At 40.7% G+C, this 20343-nt stretch overlaps 1 protein-coding gene across 1 annotated transcript in view; it reads left to right on the forward strand.

The window, feature by feature from the left end:
• The first annotated feature begins 3435 nt into the window (after positions 1–3435).
• Positions 3436–20343, forward strand: part of adcy7 (adenylate cyclase 7) — a 267502-nt gene continuing 250594 nt past the window's right edge. Inside the window, exon 1 of the mRNA XM_034186024.1 lies at positions 3436–3519. The gene's annotated coding sequence lies outside the window, so the exon portion shown is untranslated. The remainder of the gene's footprint in view (positions 3520–20343) is intronic.

Here is a 20343-nt window from a genome sequence, read left to right on the forward strand (position 1 = left end):
GATTAAGGACCTCGCCCTTAGTGATTTTCAGGTCAGGGTGGGATTTTAACCGAGGATCCTCTGGTCTCAAGCCCAACGCTTTGACCACTAGACCATCGCCTCCCAATGGCAAAGGCTGCGAATACTTATGTACATGTTATTTCATAGTTTGCATAATTTGCAAAAAACCCCAATAATACTTTTTTCACCTTGTCATTATTGGGTTTATTTTGAGGGGAAAAAATGAATTTCATCCATTTTGGAATAAGACTGTAACATCACAAAATGTTGAAAAAGTTAAGTGAATACTTTCCAGATGCAATGTAAAAGATATCAAGACAAAGCATAAGAGCAACAGGACAAAATAAAAAGTTACATCCATCTTCTACACCTGCTTATTCCAGTTAAGGGTCACAGGGGGCTGGAGCCTATCCCAGCAGTCATAGGGCGTGAGGCAGGGTATGCCCCAGACAAGACATCATTTGCAGGGCTACTTATTTTCATTCACACCTGCACACAGAACTACAGGCAATTTATTGCCTCCAATTTACCTCACCTACAAGTCTTTGGATGCGGGAGAAAGCCGAAGGACCCAAAGGGTACCCATGCAAACACAGAGAGAACATGCCAACTCCACACAGAAAAATCCCCAGGTGGAAAGCGATCCCATGATCTTGCTGTGACTCAATAGTGTTAACCACTAAACCACTGTGCTGCCTAATAAAAGTTACATTTCAGCATATTATTTGATTTTAATAAAAGGCAGTGGCACACAGTAATGTCTCCAATCAAGGTCAAGTTCATGTGGACCAAAGGGAATTAGTAATTGGTTTATTTATTGATCTAAGAAAGGCTTTCGACACAGTTGATCATAACATTATTTGAAAAGATGGAACTCTATGGGATCAGCGGAGTGGCTCTGAATTGTATTAAAAGCTATTTACAAAACCTGAAGCATTTTGTTGAATTTGGGGAATGCTGTTCTACGTATCTGGACATCGTTTGCAGGACTCCCCAGGGCTCTGTTTTGGGACCAAAATTATTTATTTTATATATCAAGGATTTATGTAAAGTTTTGGATGTGTTTAAAGCAGTTCTCTTTGCTGATGACACAAACTTGTTTTGTTCAGGAGAGAATTTGCAAAAATTATTTGATTTAAGAACTGAAATGATAAAGTTGAAGAGTTGATTTGATTGTCACGAATTGTCACAAAATTGGTCTAAAACTAAAATGGTGTTATTTGGAAATTATAAAAAGGATGTACATATACAGTTAAATATACTTAGGGTAAACACAGCATGTGTCAAAGAGAATAAGTTGTTAGGTGTGATTATTGATGATAGAATTAACTGGAAAGCTCATATTCAACGTATTCAAAAGAAAACATCCAAAAGTATTGCAGTATTAAATAAGGCAAAGCACATTCTTGATGGGAAATCACTACACACTCTGTATTGTGCATTGATTCCACCTTACCTGATGTACTGTGCTGAAGGGTGGGACAATAATTATAAAACTACAGTGCAACCATTATTCATCCTTCAAAAAAGAGCATTAAGAATAATTCACAATGCAGGGTATCGGGATCATACCAATCCATTGTTCATTAAATCAAAGATATTAAAACTTGATATGATTTCATTCAAGACTGTTCAATTGATGTATAAAGCGAAAAATAAGCAATTACCATTTAGAATTGAAGAATATTTTACGCAAAGAGAGGGAATGTATAATTTAAGGGGTTCGTATCATTTTAAAATTGCTGGTGCTAGGACAAACAGGAAATGCTTCTGTGTCTCCATTTGTGGTCCTAACAAATGGAATATTCTACCTGAGAAACTCAAGCGATGTCCAGATATCAACCGGTTCAAATATTTATAGAAATGGTATTCCCCAGATATGTGTTAGATGAAAGTGGTTGAATTGTGTTGTATAAAGGTATTATACTTGAACCTTTTCTAATGAAATTTGTAGGTGGTAACCAGCTTGTATTTGGAGCTGTTTGGGAAATATTTGTTTTCTTTTAATTGTAATTATGAGCTGCTGTTGTTCAGATTTTGTTTAGAAATGAACATTTATGAACAGGCACATATGCCTGGTTTGATTTTACTTCATGGAGGGGTGTAGGCACTGATAAGCTTTGCTTCTGCCTATGCCTTTAGGCACCATGGACATTGTTTATTTTTTTCTTATTATTTTTTTCTTTGATTACTTTGTTTATGAGTTTTGTTGTTGTATATGAGTGAAATTTTGTTGCATGGGTGTCTAATAAATTCAATTCAATTCAAATTCAATTCAATTCAAGTGTTAGTTCTACCCCGGTTCTTATCGTAATACTGTCCCTTACAAGGTACAAAGTCAAATGATTTCTCAGATGAAATTTATTCAAAATCATGGTGTAAAACAGGCCTGGATTCTGAAGGACTTCTCTTTCGTAGGAGATCCATTCATTAAAAAACCCAAACAAAGGACTGAAACAGTATTTATGAAACACAATATGGTTGTGACAAAAGGCAGACCTTATTTCGCAAATCCTTGTCTTATTGGTTTCCTGTGGGCATAGAGGGAGGGCTAGACCCCTGCCCAAAACCTGTGAAATAATGGGACATATTGTCATTTATATTGTAAGTTGAATCTTTTTGTTCTAAGTGGAAAAAAACAGTTCAAACCAGTTCCACATGCACGTTGAAGCAGATAACAGACTAAAAGTATAACCATTTCAGTAAAGTAATTACATAATACCAAAACAAATAGCAAAGAAAACAAAATAACAAAATAATATATAAATACACGGATATATCTAACACAAGGGTGCGTGTCTGTGTAAATATAATTATGTCACAATAGTAAACTCCAATTCTTTTTTCATTGTTTTTAGATGACATTCACTAGGGTCACTCATTTCTCTCTCAGGAGTCTTTTCCTTTTATTCAGTATTCACTTAACAATTAATTCTATTAAATTGTATTCTCATATTTTATTGTCTTTCTTCTTTTTTTTTTTTACTGTTTGTTCGTTTGTCTCGGTTTATTCCATTTTGTACCCATGTTTTGATCATGTATTTCCACTCTCAAAAAAGTGAATTGAGTGACAAGATGGTGCCTATCAGTCATGTGTGAGGCTTTTGACCAATCATGGTGTAAATCGACTAACCCATACCCCCCACCCCCCGCGTGCCCACCTCAGAAATTTCTCGCTACTACCATGCTATCGCCACATATTACAAAGTTTTGCTTTGGGTTTTTTTTTTTTGGCCCCCTGCCGCCACCGCCGCTGATGTTTCTGGAATTTGGGTCTGCCCGGCAGTGGAAGGTTTCAAGATTTGGTCACGGAGGTGACGCTAAATGACACTAATTAGGAAATTAAAAATCGTGAGTGGGCGCGTGAAGTTGTTCAAGGGAGCGGAGGAGGGGCGAGGTAGAGAAGCGCGCGCGCACGGCTATAGAGCAGCACGGACGCAACTGGGAGCGCGCGGTGTTGATTTCGCACCTACTGGAGGTTATTTTTGTATTTATCTCCCTGGACTCCTTCAAACTTAGGTAAGAGACTGAACACACGTTTGACTGAAAAATCACCGGCCGGTGTCGAACCTTTTAAATCTGAAAATCTTCCGCACTGTTTCCCTCCCGTGCGCGAGACGTTTATCGGTGTGTTAATGGCAAGCACTGAATTCATTATTATCTGACCAAACTTTCCATCTTTGACAAAGTAGCTCTTGTGTGGTGAAACGTAAACACAACGGCCTTTTTTTCAGGGTTTTGAGTTTCCATTCACCACTTTTGCTGTGTTTTTTGCCCGGTTTCCACCTGGCTCCTCTGTCCTCGCGCACACTTTGTGATTTTGTCTGACTGAGCTGCTGCTGAATTTCATAACACCTTTGTGTTCTCGATCCATGAATGCTTGCATGATGCGATATCATTAAAAAAATGCCTCCGATGTCTCTTTTAGCATCAGAGTTTATTCATAAAGATACTCCTGTCCACATGTTGTGCCCAGTGTTCATGATGAAATGTAGTCGTTAACCATTTTGGCATAAAAGGTAGAACCCCCCCATTTGTTTCATTATGTAAAATATTACAAACCCAGGTAATCATGCCAGGGCTGAAGTAATGCAGAAGGAAATTATTCAGGCATCACCAAATCCAGCTGAAATCCATGCACAGACGTGCATGGCTACAAAAATGGAATAAACTAATACAAACAATAAAAATAAAAAAATGTCTGTGCATGCATTTCACCATGTGTGTACAGGTAATTCCAGTGTAGAGGACCAAATTGGAAATAAGTGTTTCATACTTTTATGTGTTATCCTTAGTGATTATTTACATTTGCATTTTACATGTGAGTTTTATCTTGTGCAGGTAGATTATCTTTACAGATAACTCTACCCACATGTTGTCTTGTGATTTGGTGGTTTTCTGGGGGGAACCAGAACCAAAATATCTCTTGTGCAGGAAATGTCTCTCGCGGACAAAGTGAAAATGGGTCACAAATATTTAGTTGTTTTTCATGTACATTGTTATATATGGCCGGGTTCATGTTAAACATTTCCAAAAGTAGGCTAACTCAGTGTTATGATTCCGTATGTTGAAATGGTCCTGGCGTAAACCTAATCTGTGCCTGAATTGGGTTGTTGACAATTTTGACCTGTATGTCACAGAAATCTAAATGATGAGCCAAACTGTGTAGTAGGGCTGCAGCTATCGATTATTGTAGTAATCGAGTATTCTATCGATTATTCTGGCGATTAATCGAGTAATCGGATAAAAAGTACTTTTGCGCTTTAAAACATTAACAGTCCAGGGCTCTCCCTGAGTCATGGCACAGTGTCACTGTGTCACCACAGAGACTGTCAAATTTAGTGTATCCCTTTGTGTTTTTCTGGGTAATTATTATTTTTTTTTTTTCACATCTTTACAAGTTTTGGATCTTTCCTGGTGTCAGGAGCTCAGTCAAAGTCTTGACATTTTGCTGAAATGGTGATGGGATGTGGCTTTCTGTTTTTTGTTTTCCCCAACTTGTAAAATTTAACCATTTTTATTCATTTATTTATTAAGGTGGTGGACTGGGTCCCTGCATGAATTTCTTTTTAACACTCCCTCTGCGATTCAGCCAATGCATTTCATTTTCTGCTGGAGGTTGAACATGCAGCCTCGCAGTCACTGGTTTATGTATTATTATTATTATTTTATTTGAGTTCCCGTGTTTGTGAAGCATTGTGTGTTGCCCAAAAAAAGCGAAAATTAAAAAGCAAAACACTCATTGCGAGTCACACATAAGAAAGTGCGGACTTCTTCCAGAGACTGTGGCCGGGACGGAGCTGTGTGAGGGCAGTGCTGAGCTGCTCACACCGGGCAGAGAGAGACAGCAGCCGTCCGCCGTCCGCCGTACGTAGACCGGCCAGCGGACGAAACTGTTAAAAAAAAAAAAAAAACACACTGCTTTGCTTTAAATGCACAGTAAGCTATTTCAGATGATCAGCGTGGCCCGTCTTTTTCCTAAAAGGCTTTATTTCACTCTGTCACGTTGGAAAGCTGTAGCTTTGTGCTAATTTGATTAGCGCTTGCTCTACTTCTTCTTCTGTTTGTTTTTCTGGGGGCATTACAGCGCCACACACAGGCCTGGCATATGTACTACAACGTTAAACGAAGCTTCGAGGCACAGAATTTCCCTTGAACATTTTTTGTAATCGAATTATTCGAATTACTCGTCTAATCGTTTCAGCCCTACTGTGTAGCACACCCACATGAAGAAATGAGGATTAATTACATGGTTTACTTCTTACTTTTGGCACTTGCCATTCCTTCAGTCTGTCTGATAATTTCAGCATTTGGTCTTACCAGCATAAGATCCAGATCCTTTTTCTTTCTATTTAGGTATTTTCATTATGCATAAATTGATTTTCTTTCTCACACCCTGGTGTTTGTATCCCTCCGATTTCATGCCTGCACTTCAGCACTAGGGAGCTGGCAGGTTAAAATTACTTTCATGTGCCTAAGTGATTCAAAAATTTGCATTCTCATATGCAGGTCCTCTGGGTAATGTAGAGTCAAAGTCTGGGAGCAAGGGCGTGTGAAAGATGCTATAACTTCTCATACAGTGTCTTTTCATGGAACATACTGTTCTTGCAAGACTGCAGACCCTTCATTCTGTTATTTCAAGTCAGCAGTGTGTGTGCATGTTGGGAAAAGTGTGACCACCTGATTTTAAAGAACTATATTTCCAGAACATTTGAGGGGGTCATAGTGTACACATCAGGGGTGCCCAACTTTTTTTTACTGAGATCTACCAAGCCATAGCTGGACCACACTATATTGTGCACCAATATAATAACACAATTTTCTGGCAGGTTTTAACAATAATAATACATCATTGAAGTAAATGTACATCAATCAATCAAGTTTTATTTCTAAAGCGCTTTACAACAACCAGAGTTGATCAAAGTGCTGCATACAGTTAAAAACAACCATAAGATAAAACATATACATCTAAAATATATTAAAGTTGTCAATTTCCAGGGAGTCACAGCTCTATGTTTCAAAGGCCAATTGAAACAAATGTGTTTTCAGCCTGGCTTTGAACAGGGGCAGGGATGAGATGGAACATAACTCCAGAGGAAGAGAGTTCCAGAGTCTAGGACCTGCCACGGCAAAGGCACGATCGCCCCACTGTCTGTACCTCGACCTTGGAACCACCAGCAGGTGTTGGTCTGAAGAGCGCAAGGCTCTGCTGGGCTGGTGAGGGGTCAGAATGTCACTGAGGTAAGTCGGTGCGAGGCCATGGATTGAACTAAAGATGAACAACAAGAGTTTAAATTGTATTCGGAACTGAACCGGGAGCCAATGGAGGGAGTAAAGAACTGGTGTGATATGGTCGTATTTGCGAGACTGTGTGTCTGAAAAAGAAGTCACAGGCAGATAGATTTGTAAGTCATCCGCGTACATATGAAAGGACACATCATGATGGGCAATAACAGAACCTAATGGCATAATGTACAACGAAAAAAGTGCAGGGCCAAGAATTGAACCCTGTAGCACACCGGAGGTCAGAGGAGCTGTTGAAGAGGAGAGGTCGTTAATCATAACAGTAAAAGACCTATTTGAAAGATATGACCTGAACCACTCCAGTACAGGTCCCTGGAGACCCACCTCTGGGCCAGGTGGGTCAGCAGGATGGAATGGTCCACTGTATCAAATGCTGCAGTGAGATCCAGCATAACCAATAGCGCAGGTGTCTTGGAGTCCAGAGACAACAGAATGTCATTCTGAAATTTTAAAAGTGCCGACTCTGTGCAGCGTGCTCTGAATCTGGATTGAAATTTATCATAAATTTGATTCTGAACCAGGAATGAATTTAACTGAGTGAAAACAAGCTTTTCAAGAACTTTGGAAAGAAAGGGCAGATGGGACACTGGTCTGAAATTTGACAGCACAATGGGGTCTAGGTTGGGTTTTTTGATAAGTGGCCTGACCATGGCCTGCTTAAAAACAGTTGGCACAGACCCTAGCCTTAGACCGGTATTGAAAAAATGAAGAGATGGTCCAACTGTCCAAAATGGTCCAAAAACCTGCTTAAGCACCCTAGATGGAATAATGTCCAAAGGACAATTAGTAGGTTTCAATTTCTGTACTACATCGGAGAGCTGTGAGAGTGACACTGGATGAAATGTACTACAGCAGGAGCAACAGGGGCGTGATGGAGGTCTAGAGCATTTAGTGAATTGCTTATGCTCTGTCTAACCAAGGCCACCTTTTCAACAAAATAATGGAGGAAATCATCACAAGTTGATTTTGTTACATTCTTAAATACATTATCCGATGGATTTATAACGGACTGAATTGTATTAAACAACACTTGGGGGCGATTACAGTTGGCAGAGATGACACTTGAAACATATTTACATTTGGCCTCTTTAACAGCATTCTGATAGTCTGAGAGACAGCCTCTTAGAATATCTAGTGACACATGCAACTTATTTTTCTTCCATCTATGTTCAGCCTGCCTGCAACGCCTTCTTAAGGCACATGTGGTATCATTCAACCAAGGATCTGGTTTTGGCTTAATGGACCTCCGTTTAAATGGTGCAACAGAATCTAATATTCCTGAGCAGATGGAGTTAAAAAAGGAAATATATTCCTCTGGGCCCAAGAAAGTTAACCCTCTTTGAGCAGCAAAATCAGAGTCCATGAAGGCTGCAGAAAATTCATTAGCTGTAGTGGAAGTGATGGTACGGCGACAAGGTGAGGCAAGCGGTCTAACAATGGGAGCTGGAGATGTAAAGGTAAAAATTATGGGTAGGTGGTCAGAAATGCAGGTGTCACAGATTTCCAAAATGGACACAGGAAGAGAATGAGAGAGTATGAGGTCCAGTATGTGACCGTGCTTGTGTGTTGGGGCATTCACAGATTGCAACAGGTTAAAAGAAGACAGAAGACTTTGAAATTCATGGACTAATTGACTTGAAGAACAGCAAATATGAATATCAAAATCACCACAGATTAGAACTTTGTCATATCTTGGCATAATATCAGCCAACAAGTCAGAAAATTCAGCAATAAAATCTTTCAAGTATTTTGGAGGACTATATAACACAGCACACAAGATGTTGGATGTCATTTGTAACTGAAATAATTGTAATTCAAAGCTACCGTAGCCCTTAGATGGAATTTGGCGACAGCTCATGCTCTGTTTGCATACAGTGGCAATCCCGCCTCCACAATTGGTTACTCGCGGTGTATTCAGGAAGGAGAAACCAGGGGGGAGGAGCTTGACAAAAAGCGCTGTTATCACCTGGTTTAATCCAGATCTCCGTTAGCATGAGGAAATCCAACTCGTTGCTTAAAATTAAATCGTTCAGTTGTTCATTACCGAGCGAGCGTTCAAGGGGGCTGCGCGCACCGGTGCCAGAGTCACAGTTTGCCGGGGAGCAGCACGATTGAGCGGTCGGAGATTCTCCTTTACACAGCCCCGCTGCTGGTGGATCCTTACAGGCCGGCGACAAGGAAGCGGACACCCGGCGTCTGCCTGGACCGGTTGGAGCCAGCGGTAGCTGTATTCCAGAAAATAGCGCAGATCGGCATCTCCACGTGTTGAGGAAATTCTGATAAAGCCAGGATCGCTGTCATTGGTGGAAGCCAGGTACACTTTGATTTTAACTCGTACTCCTGCTCTCTTTCCACGTTTCCTTCGCTTCTTGTTGCAATGCAATGCACAAGCCAGACGCCTGAGAAAGGGTGGCACAGATGCTAGGAGTGGTGGAGGTGTTTCATACTGTTCACTTTTAGCACATCCAGGCAGATCAAACACGCTGTCACATATTTGCAACAATGTCAGACGATTGTACACCAAAAGAGATGACGCATTGTGAATGACAACCAAAATAAGTAGTGTAATCCAGAGTAAACTAAGCAATCGCGGATGGCGAGCCAAACACAACGGCGCCATCTTGTCACTTTTTTGCAGTTTTTTCAAGTAGGCCTAGGACTGGCCTCAAGTTGGAAAAGTTGTTTCCTACCTTAGTGGGACTTCTGGCACAGAGAGGAGGAAGCTAGTGTCTCATAGTCCGGACAGTAGGAGCTGAGTGCAGCCGTAAGCAGGTACTCATGCGCTCTCTTTCTGCATTAGATTTCAGATTTGGACATTCATGTCATGTGTTGCTCTGGATTTGAGCTCAATGTCATTTTTCATTGTGAGGATCCAGGTTGAAGAGTGTTGCCACTTTGGACAATATCCAGTCCACGTCTATATTTTCCCCAAATGGAAAACAGAGAAAACTGACAAGATGCTCTGCATGTGATCATCATAACGTGCACTCTTAGGCGCCACAGTCTTTGTCCTGGTGCTTAAGTTCTGTGTCCATGTGTGGAAAGTTCTGCGGGTCACACTGTTGCAAACTGCTTGATAGTACATGTAATATGTTTTTAAACTTGCTTTCAAATCCAAAAGCTGTGCATATTCATATTGGTTTGAACGTTTCAGAAATTCTTTAATTTCAGGCAGAAGACCGCTCCAGAAATTTACCTCTGCTGAGCCACCTTCGTCTGTGTGCAGCAGATGTGTGTCTCCTCCAACTGCGAACAGAATAAATGTGTCCTCAGACTCCTGGAATGTCATCAGGACCTGGCCTTTCCACTCTCCATATCTTCTCTCACTTTATACAGATGCAGATTCTTAATTGTTATTGGAACAAGTACAATGAAAGTTGAGGTGCAAGCCTTTCAGTGCAAATATAAACCTGAGTAAACTATGAGCAGACTTGGAAGGTCTGGAGAAGAAAAGAAAAATAAACATAAAAAATAAAATGTAACTGAAGGTAACCGAATGAAAGAGGTATGTCCAGAGTACAAATTAAAAAAGGAAAAAACAAAACAAAATGTAGGAGCAAAACAGAGATTGCATACAAAAAGAGAAAATGTACACATGTATGTATGTACACACAGTGGATATTGCACATAAACAAATATTGCACTCATTTCAAGTGTGGCATGTGGTATTTGGTTCCAGTGGCATTCATAGCTCTAACAGCAGTTGGGCAGAAACTGTTTTTTAATCTATTTGTACTTGCTTTAATGGCCCTGTACCATCTGCCTCACAGCAGTAGCTCAAACAGAGTGGCCAGGGTGGGATGAGTCCTTCAGGATAGTGTTGGCTCTCCTGAGACACTAAGAGCCATGAAGGTCCCCCAGTGTGGGCACCCAATGATCTTCTCTGCCATTTTGGTAACCCTCTGGAGCTTTTTCCTGTATGTCCCTGTGCAGCTGCCAAACCACATACAGAGGCAGTATGTGAGAATGCTCTCCATGGTAATGTGGTTAAAAGACACGACCAATCTCTGGCTTATGTTATTTTTCCTGAGGATTCTCAGAAAGTGGAGTCTTTGCTGTGCCTTCTTTACCAGATGTGTAGTGTTCCTGCCCCAGGTCTCATCTATGTGAGCTCCCAGGAAACTGAAGTCCCGACCCTTTCCACTAAGGATGCGACTGATCTGATCCAGTATCTGCATCGGCTTCTGATACTGATACAACCTGCAACGTTTTCCAATACCAGAGAGAAGCCACTGTGAAACCTCTCAACTGCTTCTGCTTGCTCTCTGCTTTGTTTGCTGATAAACAGGAGGAGGGGAGGGGGAGGTTTCTGAAGCCGAGCTGTTTGAGTGAGTTCTCTCTTCCGCAGTGTTCTAAGCCATGGGTAGTGGCAAATTTCCGCCCGGCTCTCGGGTTCAGATTGTCTGTTCATCGAGCATGGATTTTCCAAAAAAATGAACTGAATTATTGCTGAAAATGTGTGCTGAAAAGTTAGCCGCTTCAGTGTCCCGAGGCTGTGAAATGCTATGAAACGCCAGCTCAGAGCACAACTGAGGAGGACATTCAAACAGAGATTCTATTCGCTGAAAGGGAAAAAAAAATCTTCATTAAAATTTATTAATCCAGAGTTTGCCACGTGAGTGTTGCTGATGACACATTTAGAAATTTACGGTTTATTTTGCAGTTGAAAGGCTTTGTGTTTCCAAGAAGTTACAAGTTTGCTTAGCAGGAAAACAGCGAGAGAGAGAGAGAGTGAGTGTGAGAGAGAGGATGCAATTTTTAATTTTTACTCTTAACACTTGCTTTGATAATGTAAACATATGTCTCCCATATCAATAAAGCTCCATTGGGGGGTGGGAGAGATGTTTTTTCTCTTTAAGTCTATAAAAATAAGGCTATAAAAGTATTTAATTCTTTCACCAAAACATCAAATCTAGGCTTGCATCTTAGATACACCTTCTGGCAAATTGTAGCTGAACTTTCAGGTCTCCTTTTTTAAGAAAATCCTCATAAAATCAACACTCAATAATGATGATAATAATATTAAAGCAAACAAAGCTCTGGTATCAGTATTGTCAGATATCCAAATTCAGGTATCTGGATCGGATACCTACTTTCGGCATGGGCTCACCCAATGATAATGGGCTGAATGTCTGTTTTGTTTCTCCTGTTGTCTATGATTAGCTTCTTGATTTTGGATGTGTTCAGGAGCAAGTTTTCTCTACACCACACCGTCAGCTATTCCACCTCATACTTACTGTTCTCTTGCATTTCCTGATTTACTCTCTCCACATCATCCATCTTTTTTTCTCTCTCATTTTCTTCATACATCATCTTCTTAAAATATTCCCTTCATCTTCTCAACACATTCTCCTCACTTGTCAGCACTTTACCATCTGCATCCATTATCACCCTAACCTGCAGCAGATCCTTTCCAGCTCTGTCCCTTTGTCTGGCCATTCTGTACTAAACAAAATAAATTCCAAAAATAAATGCCAGTAATATAATGTACGCTACAAGAATGCGCAAACATCCAAAAGTAAAGAGCTGATAATATAGAAAATGGTGCATTTTACTCTCCAGTGCAACTTATGTTTATATATTTATATATTTTTCCTTTCCTTCAAGAGACATTTCTTTTTTGACTGGTGCAAGTTATACTCTGGAAAATACAGTAAGTTAATAATAAGTAAATTCATGGACAATGAAGAAATAATTGTTTACAGTTATGAAGTAAATCACATAAAACTCATGGGAACATTGCCTGAGGTTGCAAAAGCTTCCTACTGCAACCTTTTCCCCTGCTAAGAAATATAAATTAGTTTCTGTTGATTACCGTTGTTTGATCAAGCCTAATAGCCTGCATTGTTTGCACTGTAAACTCAAGTCCCAGGTAGATGTTTTCTGTGAATGGATGTGTGAAAAGTACGCAGATCTCATGGTTATGTAATGAATGCATTCCAGTTATATTCTATGTGGAACACAATTTAGCCTGATGCTTCTGTTCATATGAAGGGATCCACAGTGTCACCATCCATCTGTGTAATGGACACAGCCAGGGTATGTGTAGGTTGTGCATCATTTAAATAATAACATCCCTAATTGCTTTATCCTTTTAGCTTGTTTCTTGGGGAGAACAGACTTTCAGCTCTGCCATTATCTAGTAAACATAAAACTGTTAAGTCTGTGGATGTGTGTGTTGCTCTCTGTATCGCTGTGTCTGTCTCTATCCATAGACATAATCGAAGTGGTTTGTCAATGATATAGGCTATGTTTGAATTCCGGCGTTACCGACCGAACGGCCCCCTCTAAAAATCGACCCGCCCTGCCTTCACTGCACATGCGTCATTTAGGACCGTCAGCAGCAATTCACCGATTATCACCTCGTTTCTGCTTAAAACTGCAATTCAGTCATGATCTATATCAGCAACAGATATTTGAAGCTTTAGTACAACAATCATTTCCACATAAATTCAGCATTATTTTATAATAAAAGATAGGGGAGCAATCAAAGTGCAACAGCAGCATGTCTGAGTCTGACTCGCTAGACCCAAAGAGATAAAAGGGAATAATGTGATTATTAACCATGAGATGACAAAGTAAAACCTCTTAAATCATTCTAAAGTCAGTTTTAAGCAGAAACGAGGCGATAATTGATGAGTTGCTGCTGACGCTCTGAAATGAGGTAGGCGCAGCAGCATGTCAGACAAATCATTTCTTCTTACTTCTCCAAGTTACTGTGCGTTGCTATTATTTTTGTATTGTGGGTTGATCGCAGCATTCAAACCAGCCCGTGTGCAGGGGGATGTCGGGGTTCGGCTACTGTCCACTTCACCCAGTTTCAGCAAGCTGCAAACTTTTCCTCTGCTACACAGCAGCCCCGAGTTGAAACACAACTGTCTCTCAAAGCGGACTGACGCTCAGAGCTCTGGGTTTACAAAGACATTTTTACACTTTTTTCCCCTTTATTTAAAACTCTGTGCTGCGCTGTGTGTCCTCGCTAAAAACAGCTGATCCACCATGCATTATCAACAAATACTAACTCTTTTTTTTCTTCCTCACCCAAATGCACCTAATGTCTCTTTCTGAGTGCGACGTGATGGAAATAAACGGCGATAAAAACTTTCTTGCTTGTCAATCTGGTAGTGTTTACTGCGTAAATAAACGTTATCCATTCTTCAGATGAGATGGCAAACCAGGGGTGAATGCATGTGGAGAGGAGGCGTGGGGAGTGCGGGCCCCACAACACCCCTAGATTAAAGGGCCACTTTTGAAGAAATGTTTTCATACTATTACTACTAATAATAATAATTTCAACAACTAAAACATTTAGAAATAATTTAATACTTACATTTATAAACAATGTTGGTTAGAAATTGTAAGTTTTACCATTACAGTGCTGTCAACAGTTAAATATGAGGTTAAGAAAGATGTCTTATTTTATTTTTTATAAAACAAGTATTTGTGTTCATTGAAGTCCAGAATGAGTGACTGACTATAGTGAGTATTGGCAAAACGTGTTGTCATTTTCATGTTGAGGTGGCAGGGGGGTGTTGTCGGCAGCTGGTGAAAGTAACTAGTGATCTAACTTTTAAAATTGAGTAATCAGTAAAGTAACTAAGTTACTTTTTCAAGGACTAGTCAGTAATTGGATTACTTTTCAAAGTAACTGTGGCATCACAACTCACCACACTCACACTTTTAATATAAAGATGACTTACCACCCTCTGCTAGAATGGCTTGTGAGTCCAGAAAGTAGTTAACAACATCCATTGTTCAGTGTTTTTGGCTAATATCCGTAGCTTCTCCAAAAATATTTCTCCTATCAACATTTCGCTTAAGCAGCGTTTGTCCTTGACCCAAAATACATACTGTATTTTCCGCACCATAAGGTGCACCTAAAAGCCTTACATTTTCACAAAAATCGGCCATGCGCCCTATAATCCGGTGCGCCATATGTGCGCACTGAATTCCAAAATCTGTAAAAATGACCGTTGTTTTTGAGCGTTGGAATATCGGCCCATTTTCCGCTGACACAAGGACGTAATACGTAAAGTACGTACGCTAGCAACGTAGAGTACGTACCCTGGCAGCGATAAACCAATCGGAGAACATTACGTAATACGTAAAGTACATACGCTGGTAGCGTAGAGTACGTACGCTGCCAGCGATAAACCAGTCAGAGAAGAGTCCGTGAGTCCGTGGTACGTACACTTACCTCCGCCACTCCTCCGGTAGTTACCGTATACTACAGGTATCCTGCAAAACCACATTTGTTTGTCTAAGGACCCCCGAAAATGGCGCCAGCGAAGAGACATGCTTACGAGGCACAATTCAAACTGCAGGCTATCAAATACGTGGTTGTTCATGGGAATAGAGCAGCTGCGAGAGGAAACAAGAAAATGAACTGCACCAAGTTAAAAAGACCAAACGGAGTTTCCGTAGAAACAAAGCGAGGTGGCCACAGCTAGAAGACCAGCTGTTCAATTCAGACACAAAAGATGAAGACTTCGATGGATTTGTGACAGAACCATAATAAAAAAATAATGTGAGTACCATATTGTTAAATACCGTAGTTCAAAGTTGTTAAAAAGTTAAAATAAACTCACCGCTTTGCTTCTGTGACCTTTTTTTTTTTTTTGGAGACTATATGTATTAGCGTGCGCCTTTTGTAAGGGTTAAGTACCCACTAATTGAGGCTGTGCCTTATAATCCGGTGCACCTTTTGTAAGGGTTAAGTACCCGCTAATTGAGGGCGCGCCTTATAATCCGGTGCACTTTATGGTGCAGAAAATACGGTAAGCATATCAAATGTCAGCTTCCCCCAGTTTATCTGTGATCTAAGCTGCATGCACACACGCACAGCTGCTGTAAGCAGGTGCTTTTAATTTGACAAAAAAGAGTGACTGAAGTCATTAAAACCACTACATTTTTCACTCATGGTATCAACATGAGATAACTCACTCATGGTAAGAGCAATATAACCCTTAACTAAACTGACTAAACCAATTGAACTACAAAAATACAGTAAATCAATAACACTGTTAAACTAACATGAACCACAATAACATTTAAAACCTCAAAGCCCTTAACTCCCATGGTGCATTGCAGCACATTGTCCATTGTTTAGCTCAAATTGTCCATTGTTAGCTCAAAGTGCCAATTTCTCCAAAAATATTTCTCCTGATAACTTTCTATTTTTGCAGCGTTGATCCTTTACCCAAAATACATAAGCATATCAAACGGCAAATGTCAGCTGTCCCCGGTTTTTGCGTGATCAAAGCCATACACATGCACACACACAGAGGCCACTTGGCTTTTATATATATATATATATATATATATATATATATATATATATATATATATATATATATATATATATATATACACACACACACACACAAAAACAAATAATTCAAAGTTATGAACACAGATTAGTTTTGCTCACTTTTTTTTATTTTTATCTTTTCATGATTTTGACAAAGGCTATTTATTTATTCATTCACCAATAATGTTTATATTGCAGGCACCTCGTCTGTTCTTTGAGCCTGAGATAGTCAGATCTCACAAGCTAAGCAGAATGGGAACTGGTTAGCACTTGGGTAGGAGACCTCCTCAGAAGACCGGGGGCTGTTTGTGTTTCTCCAGGTAAAACTGGAGTTTTGTCAAGATGGATATTACCGTAATTTTTGGACTGTAAGCTTCTACTTTTTTCACATGGTTTGAACACTGCGGCTTTAACAATGGTGCGGTTAATTTATGGATTTTTACAGGCTTTCTCATAAGTCGAAGTACATCAATTGATTTCCTGAAAGCTGCAGTCCTCATGCAGTGTAAATTCACATACAGTGTAAATATAAGGTCTTACCTGTTCATTTTAGTGAAGAAATTAAAGTCCCTCTCCGGCACTTTGCGCCAGAGTTGCACCGTCAGCGGGGCGGAGCCTTCTCCCCCCACCGGTTCTCTGTCTTGGTGCAACAAGTCGAAAACGTCACAGCGCCTCATTAACATCTCATTTACCACAGACTCCATCCGATCCTAGCTGTACGCAATGAAATCTCAAGAAAAACTTAAAATTACTCAGTTCTCCATGTGGAGCAGAGACACCGTGCGCACACTGGATAACATGCACGTCAGTATTTACGTATTATTATATTTATTTGTTTAATTAATAAATTACATTTATTTAATTAAAAGTTTAAAAAATTCTAACCTCTTTCTGTGTAAATAGCCTATCTCATGTTACAACGTGGAGACCCGCAGCTTATAGACAATTGCGGCCTATTTATGTACAATTTCTTTTTAAAATTGGTGGGTGTGGCTAATATTCAGGTGTGCTCTATAGTCCGAAAATTATGGTAGGCATAAAACTTGTGCCAGATCCCAATGCAGATCTGTGCTGGATTCGTTGTGGTAACCCCACTCAAACAAGAGCATCTGTGAGGCAAACAACAACAACAATGTTCATATTGCAGTTAAGGAGTGCTTTATTTTAAGATATTGGACATCTTGTTTTCATTTAGGACTACAGACAAAAGCTCCTTGTTTCTATTACTCATTAAGTTATTTTTAAAAATGGAAAGCAAAGTAGTATTTGTCTTTTATTTTGCTAGTCTGAAAAATTATCTGATCCATGGCCTAAATGCTGTATCTGATCTGAAACATGGCTTTTGCGATTATTGATGCCCCAGTGTAATTTTACGATATTTTCGTTGTTAATGTCAGTATGTTGACTATGGAGGAATGCAGTCACCTTTTCGTCTGTAGTTTCCTCGTGACCGCTGTCCTCAGCAGTAACTTCCATTACCGCTTGTGAAAAGGACCTTAGTTTGATTTATTTATTTATTTTTTTAATCCAGAGATGATGACATCGTTCATTCTTGAATACTGCTCCAAGTCAGACACCTGATTTTCCAGATATAAAATTTTCTGTTCATATTTAGTATTTTGTCACTTTAACTGTTTGATTTTTTTTTTTTTTTTTTTTCCCAGCAGTTCTGTAAAGATGTGGTTCTGCTTTATCAAAGCCATTTCTGCAGATAACATGTTCATGGACTCCTTTAATTCGTCCATTCGTCTTTTTGAAGATTTTTTTTTACAGTCATGTTGCTTACGGGACACAATAGATCTTGATTAAGGACAAATCACACTACTGCTGTTCCCAAACTTCTGAAAGCTATCTTACCAAGGCTAAGCTAGCTTAGCCTCCGACGGGCCGCCACGAGCCTCGAGCTTAGCTGAGCACCTCCGATAGGGCTGTGACGAGCCTCGTACCTGGCTGGGCACCTCTAACGGGCTTCGACGAGCTGCGGGCTTAGCTGGTCACCTCCGACGAGCCTCGGGTCTCGATGGGGACACTGACATGGCTGCTGGCCCTGCCAGCGGACTCCAGACGCTGCTGCGGGCTGTAACAAACAGTACGGCCATCTGTACAGACGCCGGCTGTCTGCTCTGCTGCTCTCTCAGTTGCTCCTCTGCTGCCTCACTCCTCTGCGCACACACACACACACACACACACACACACACACACACACACACACACACACACACACACACACACACACACACACACACACACACAAGACAAGTCCACTGCGCTGTAAGCTGTCTGTCATGATTTTTTTTTCACTGCACTGAGGAAATACGTGGTCTATTAGATAATAAACCGACCCTTTTTATTTTTTTTAACTATATGGATTTGAATGATGTGCGATTACACCAATCAGGCTTGAACCCTCGTGCGCATGCGTGAGTTTTTTCATGCGTGTCGGTGACGTCATTTCCCTGTGGGCAGGCCTTGAGTGAGATGTGGTCCTGCCCTCTCGGCTGAATTCCTTTGTTTCACACGCTGCTCGAGACGGCGCGCGTTGCTTTATCAAAATTTTTTCTGGACCTGTGAGGACTATCCGAGTGGACACTATTTGAGAAATTAAGCTGGTTTTCGGTGAAAAGTTTAACGGCTGATGAGAGATTATGGGGTGTTTCTGTCGGTGTAAGGACTTCCCACAGAGCGGGACGTCCTGCAGCGCTTCTAGGCGCCGTCGTCGGCCTGTTTCGACCTGAAAACATCCTAATTTAAGGCTTAATTCACCCAGGACGTCGTGAGAGAACAGAGAAGATTCAGAAGAGGCCGGCATGAGGACTTTATGCGGACATTCCACTGTTTTAAGGACATTTTTTAATGAAAGACGTGCGCGCAAATTCGCCGAGTCGTTTCCGTGACGACTCGGCAAATCTGTGTGCGCCGCGACAGGAAAAACACCTCCGTGTTGAAAACCATTTGTAAAATTCAGGCGGCTTTTGATGGCTTTCAACAAGTGAGTAACTGAGAAATTGTTTAACAGCTTGGGCATGTTCCAACTTGCCCGTTAAGGTTTCCAACGGAGGTGTTTTTCCTGTCGCGACCCCCCCGCGGTCGGGTCCGGCCCGACATGCAACTCTGCCCGCACGTTCTTTCATTACAAAATGTCTGTTAACAATGGAATGTCAGAATAAACTCATGCCGACTTCTTCTGAAAGTTCTCTGTTCTCTGACGACTTCCTGGATCAACAGAGCCTGAAATGTGTAAGGTTTCAACTTGAAATGGTGAGACGCTGCCGCCTCGAAGCACAGATTGCCGTCAGGCGCCATGGGCCGTCCTTACGGCGACTCTACCAGACCAAAATCTCTCATCAGCCGTTAAAATTTTTACCGAAAACCAGCTGAATTTATCGAATGGTGTCCACTCAGTTGTGCCTTACAGTTTTGTAAAAATTTTGATCAAACAAAGGAGCAGTATATGAGCCATTCCTAAACAATGAAAAAACAACGAGAGGGTGGGCCACTCCTCACTCAGACTGCCCACAGGCGAATGATGTAACCGACAGGCGTGAAAAAACTCTCACATGCCCACGAGGGTTCAAGCATGTCTGATGTAATCACACGTGATTCAAATCCATATGGTTTTTGAAAAAAATAATAAGGTCGGATACTTTTCTAATAGACCTCGTACAGTCTTTAGTTTATTTATTTATTTTGATAGTACACGTGCACACAAGCACCTTCCCACTTGTGTGAGCGTGCACCGCGCAGTGTGCACACACTCACACACGCCAGGTGGCACTTAGCCTGTAAACAAACGTGGTGGAATTTGTTTTGCTGACGGACAATGATTTGATGCACGGCATGACAGCATTCATCGGCAGAATTATTTTCGGCTAGCACTGAGGGCTAGCTTAGCTTAGCCTTGGTAAGCTTGGTAAGCTAAGCAAGCTAAGGAAGCAGAGTTGTAGTCTTACACACCTCTCTGCAGCTTCTCTCCCCCTGCCATCCCCTCATTACCCCATCCCTGTAGAGACGGTGTCTGCTCCCAGACCACCAATAACCAGCAAAAATCTATTTAAGCATAAAAATTCAAAAAGAAAAAATAATATAGCACCTTCAACTGCACCACAGACTAAAACAGTTAAATGTGGTCTATTAAACATTAGATCTCTCTCTTCTAAGTCCCTGTTAGTAAATGACATAATAATTGATCAACATATTGATTTATTCTGCCTTACAGAAACCTGGTTACA

This window comes from Thalassophryne amazonica, chromosome 2 (assembly GCF_902500255.1).
Source record: "Thalassophryne amazonica chromosome 2, fThaAma1.1, whole genome shotgun sequence".
Lineage (NCBI taxonomy): Eukaryota > Metazoa > Chordata > Actinopteri > Batrachoidiformes > Batrachoididae > Thalassophryne > Thalassophryne amazonica.